Here is a 6,130-nt window from a genome sequence, read left to right on the forward strand (position 1 = left end):
GCCAGCCACGGCCAGGGGTTTCGAGTCCAAATCGAGCTTTGCTGTCTTGTCGGGCCATTGCAGTCGTGACGACGTCGCAGCGTTCGTTCATGCGAAGGTGGGTCGTATTCCGCTAGCACCAGTGACGTCGGCGGCGCTGGGCTGGAAGTCTGTGGGTGCGTGTCAGCCGCAATTTTTAATCGCTAAAACATGCGTTTTGTCCACTAAAGTAACGCAGTTTTAACCTCAGATTTATCAAAAGTGAAGTGCAAAATGCGGCAGTGGTACCTAACCCACGCCTCTACCACTTTGTCTACTAGCTTCGCCGTTGAAGTTGACGTTGCTACACTAACACTGTTGCCTTCACTTTGGATATAGATATACGACGCAGACAGAGTCGGCAGCATACCTGAAAATATAGCAGGCATTTTGTTGAATATATTGGACATGAAGGGATGACAAGGATGTAGTCGTCACTTTGTTGGAGTGACCAATGACTTCAAAATTCCGTGGATAGACAACAAATGAACTACTTCGAAGTATTATACCGTACTTACTGCTCCTTTCTAGCCTGTTTTTGGACCTTTCCCATCGTATCAACTAACAGCTTGAAAATTGGCTACAATATAAGAAAAAAGGAAAAAATCGGCCTCTGGCACCAATCTTCTTTTTCAATAAAAGAATATATAAGAAAAATCAATAAAAGAAAGTTTACCATCCCTGCCCGAAACGCATCCACAGGAAACACCGTAGTCACGTTCATTTGAAAAGGTAATGGCGTCTGGTACCGCAATTAATCCGCTCGGTGGCGCTGGAACCTTCTTCAGGTAAAATGAATCAGTTGAGGCCAGCATCCATGTGATATGGATCACCGTGGAGCATCGTCGAAGATAAATCGACGTCGTCGAATTCTTCAGGTTAAATGAATCAATTGATGCCAGCATCCGTGACTCGGATTTGTGAAAGGAATCATTTTATTTTCAAGGTGAGGTATGTTGTGTTCATTTAGATCTCTAGGCTCTGCTGATATGTGACAGGAACCACCACGGGGCATCGTCGAGGGTAAGTCGGCATCGTCGGGCTCTACATTTCCATGACCATCGGCTGCGATTGATCAGGCCAACTGGGCATGGTGTATGTAGCAACTTCCACGGATGGTTTCACCCCACAGCAATTATGTCATGGGCATCAATCTAGGGTTGAAAGTGGAGCCAGAATCGCCGCAAGCCATCATTTGATCCGTCAGAAACGGAGCGACAAACGACAATGCAAAGGTAAGCTTGCCAGATTTATCTTCGTCCAGGAGATATTTACGTGTGGGATTATTTTCTCCAGCCGTGAGGACGCAGCACACGTCACCGGGACTCCTGACCCATTCAACAGTACACTTGATAGCGTTGTCGATCTCGGCACAAACAGACGAGCATTTCCTCCAAATATGTCGTAGCGTCTTGTACAGTAAGTTCATCGTCGCTGATCTTGAGGTTGACCACAAGCGCTGTTTCTAACAGGTCCATCTTGGCATGCAGAGAACACCATTACATTGGAACGAAGCTAGTGAACACCACCGTCGGCCAATACTTCTTTATCAGAGCCCCACCACATATCTCTTTCTTCAACTTGTCCGCTTCCAGTAAAATCCTTTGTCTGCAACAGGCGCGTACTTGAGATCCTCCCCATTCTGGCAAAGTGCCTTTTATTTGCTTCATTGCACTCGAACGATGTTGTAGATGTCTGGGTGCTCGCGCCTGAAGCGATCGTAAAAGTACGAGTACAAGACCGACGTCCCAATGACTACAGCTCTAGTAAAGGTTGTTATGAGGAAAAAGTAATGTGATCAAGTAACGCACGCACTATACTGTGCCTGCAGCGTTACTGTAATGCATCTTCTTCTCGATCAGAAGCAAATTCTCGATAGTTTCGTAGTATTCGTTGTAGCAAGAGCACACGCAAATGGATATGGTTCCATCGCCATCATACTGGCGAGGCGGAACCAACTTTAGCATTCGTAAGCCCTCCTTGCGTGCTGTCATCCTAGTGGGTCTATCAAGAAGAAACTTCCGACATCTGTACAACATATATGCTAACACAAAGGTATTATGTTGCAAATCATAACAAAGAGGTTTCATGAAATAGTTAAACATATGATTTTTCTCCAAAAGTACAGTGCGTCGAAGCGGGTTCACGCGGTCTCCCCCACCCGTGACTCGAAGCGCGCTCGTACTACGGAGCCAAGCCTGGAATACAAGCGCCTTAAATATGTCCGACTTCCTCGTGAGATCGTGGCCTTACCACACGTGATGGAGCGGATCGATTGCCTGCTAATGACGCGCGATGAAGCTGCGGAGGAGGCGATACGAACTCGAGACAGCCGGTGCTGAGTCGCGGGCCTACGGACGATATTATATTTGAGGGGGCTCTAGCCGCTGAAAAGGGCGACTTCAATGTGGTGCGAGATTTACTGGAAGAGCTGGAGTTCGACAACGAAGAGCACACGGAAGAGTGGCGCATCCTAGAAGAGGCCGCAGCCAATGGACATCTCAGCATTGTGGATCTCAGTATCGAGTCCTTGGATGACAACGCCGAACGAGACTCCTGTGGCTATGAGGAAAGAGCCCCTGACGGAAGGAAAGAGGCATTGGCACGCGCGATATCTGCTGGTCACTATGATGTGGTCGATCGTCTAACTCTTTTTATGTATGGGGCGGAGGCCCCCTTACCCTTGTAAACCACTCAAATCTAAGTCTGTACCTGATTGGATGAAATAGGTCTGGCTCCCCACATTCAACGAATCAGAATACGACAGCAGGTCACACGCTAGCCGTGTGACTGCACCTAGTTTTGTGTATGAATCTATGTAGCGTCTACCTACTTATGTAAATGGGACTTTTACAGCAGGAGCTCGTAGAGAACGCAGCGTCCTCAAGCACGACGATCCGTAAGTACTCCATTAACTCGACAAATCCACGTACTGCCAAATTTTGTTCCCAGTCTCCATCTAATATTTTGTTCTTCTATGTTTCAAGATCAGGGCAAATTTTCCGTTGTCGATCTTGGGGAGGATCCACACAGGCTCGCTCCAGATAGTACAGCCCGGAACGTGCGGGGTGCCCTGACAAGGCGCGTATAGCTTCCGGTGCGAGCGGAGCTGAGTATACACCCTCCATTGCATCTTGCCCCCATCTGCCATGTCTACGAGTTTGGGAGCTATCCACATGACAGCGTTCAAGCTGCCGAACACCTGTTGTCTATTGATGTGTGTATTCTTATTAAATGTTAATCCGAGATGATTGAACACACTCTCGTAACTGTTCTTGTGGGTGTTGTACGAAATTGACTTCGTACAAGTGCGACCACGCAAAAACTTGACGTCATACCAACCTTTAGCTGTACGAAAGAACGGGAAGGACTCCAAATCGATGTGAAAGCACTCGAATAGGTAAAACGCAACTGCACCGACAGGACATAAGTGAACATATTTGTTGCGAATATAGCCGACGTGCTGGAGCTTCCGGTACGTGTTTGTCTTTCAGTGTTGGATTAGTATAACCAGAGCGATACAGGCCTGAAATCCTTCCCCATCCAGCGCCTGAGAGAACATGTTGGCCAGCTCGAGGTCACGTATGTTCTCCCCGCGTAGTAGCCCATAGTGCGATGCCAGAAACGCCGCTCGACCACGCAGATCGCCCCCCCCCCCCCCCCCCCCCCCCAAAAAAAAAAAGGTGTCACAAATCTGTCGGAATTGTGTGACGAGGTCCGTAAAACCTTTTACGCCCAGGTGTATAGCGGTAGCCCAGAAAAGGAGAGTGAGTTACGAGCAAACCTTTTTGGAAAGGTAAACCCTGAACGCAGATTTCCTTGAACGCAGGTTCTGGGGAAAATGCGGCCACGGTGGCGTGGCACCTTGTGAATCCCTATCGGTGTCGTTTATCTTCGGGGAGCCTGGATCGATCACCAGGTGAGTTGTCTGTGGGGTTGAAAGCCTTGAGTTCGTTGAGCGTAACGTTCACTTGTCTGAACGCACTTCTCCGAAATGTCTGAAGCTCGAAACGTGGAAGGATCAGGGTTAATACCACAAGTTAGAACACCAGAACTACACACCACTTTCAGATAGCCAATACAAATGCAGAGTTATACACAAACACTTATTCTTAGACCCTCGGGCGGTGGGTCGTACACCAGTCAACTAATCTGCGATCAAGGTACTGGCCAACCTTGAACGCACTTTCACACGCGCACCACCCTAAAGATGAGGGAAATATACAGACCAAAGACAGTCCGATCCTAAACGTAGTCAATCAAACTATTCCCGGGGGCGACTGCTACCATACCACCCGAGATATCAATCGTTAACGTGAAATGGGACACCACCCTTACCTCAAATCAATGGGCCCAACTGGGAAATGGAATACGTGGATGACTTCAGCAGCCGGAGCAGACTGATCCCCACGTAACTGGACTTGAGTGTGTGTGTCTGGAGCTTCGTACTGCCCTTGTCCTTAAAGACAGCGAATCCGATTCCTCGACGACTTGCGCAGTAAAACTCTTTATTTTCCTTTAAACCATTTTGAACCTTTTTGAAACTGTTTGTGAGAGAGTTCAACCACCTACACGCCGGGTGAGCCTTGGTCCTTGGTCCTTCGACAGGGAATGCTCGTCCTCCGAGACTTCACCGCAGATCTTGATCCTGGTCCTTTGTCCTTCGACAGGGAATGTCCGTCCTTCGAGGCTTCTCCGATTCAACTTGTCCAGTAGGCGGCAAAACGAACCCTCTGATTGTTATCTGCTAGACTATCGCTAGGCTTTGTGTAAAGGTATCTCTCTCGTAGCGTTCTTGTGTGTTATTGTGTTCTTTCCCAGCTTCAATGTGCCCGTGTCTTTGTGCACGACTGGCCCTTGAGAGACCTTGAACCCGCATCTGGAACCATACTCAAGGCCTTGCGGCCAAGGGTAGGTTGACTCTTCACTTGGTCGTGGGGCACTTGGCAGGACTTCTTCCGGGTAGCCAGCGTTCTGGACACCATGCACGTGACTTCACTGGGGTGGCTGAGTTCCGGGTCACCGAATTCGATGTGCGTTCAGGGCCTAGGCGAGGCGGGACACCATACACGATACGTTCGTGCAGGCGTTTTCGACGGCCTCAATGTGTCAACCCGCTTAAGGACGGAGGCGGCCTGGACGGATCGAGTGCGTTCAGGGTTTCTCGTCTGAACCCAGTCTTTCAGGCCTAAAGGGCCCATCCTAGGCTTGAGCGCACTTTGCTCCGCGGAACACAGCCGAATTCCAGCTTAGATCTTGTCGCACGGTGTGCAGCCGAGTCCGGGTTCAGTCTCGGCCAATCAGAATGGCGGATTCAGTCGAGTCAGTAGCCAGGTGATGACCGGTTGATGTAAAACCTCGCTCAGTCTCGTCACAATTGCCCCTCAGAGTGATACCCATCGAGCAACGAACCCACACCACGATCTTGGTAGTTCTTTTTTCGTGGTTCTGTTGCTTGGGCTTGTACATTCTTTATCAGCTGCTTCACTTGGGCCGATCGGGGATGAACGTTCGAATTAATCTTCAGCGCGACTTGTTGGTTGTAGAGATTGGCGATTGCATACACGTAGCCGCAAACAGTAGAACCGCCAACGAACGTGTCCTTCGTCTTTTTGGATTCTCGGCCTACGACCTGCTCCGACACGAAAAGGTGAAGCTTCCCTTTTGTTCCAGTGGCTCCATCGCAGAACTGCTTTTCGCCGCACCAACTCCGAAACTCAGTCTGATAGCTTTCATATTTTCTCTTCGTGTTGATCGGACGAGTATCTAGAGTTGCCTGTAGGGTAGCCCGTTCGCTTGCTTCTATCTGCATCTGCACCGCACTGTCATTAGACTGCTGCTCTTGTCTCAAAGCTGCCGTTGCTGCCGCATTGGAGCGGATCGAGATGCCAGACTTCCTCCCCATGTTGTCCCGAATGAGTTCAGGTAAAAAAAGAAAGAAAAGTATTATGGTTAGCTCCGAAATCTGATAGTTGACCCCTGTACCCAGCTGTGATGATACCCATTAAATACCAATGAAAAGGTTAAATAACTAGGGCTCCGCGAAGGCTGGGATAGGAGGATCATGGTATAACCCTCCCCTCCTTGTTTTATTGATTACATTTCGTATGAG

The sequence above is a fragment of the Phytophthora sojae genome (assembly GCF_000149755.1).
Source record: "Phytophthora sojae unplaced genomic scaffold PHYSOscaffold_4, whole genome shotgun sequence".
In the NCBI taxonomy this organism is placed as follows: domain Eukaryota; phylum Oomycota; class Peronosporomycetes; order Peronosporales; family Peronosporaceae; genus Phytophthora; species Phytophthora sojae.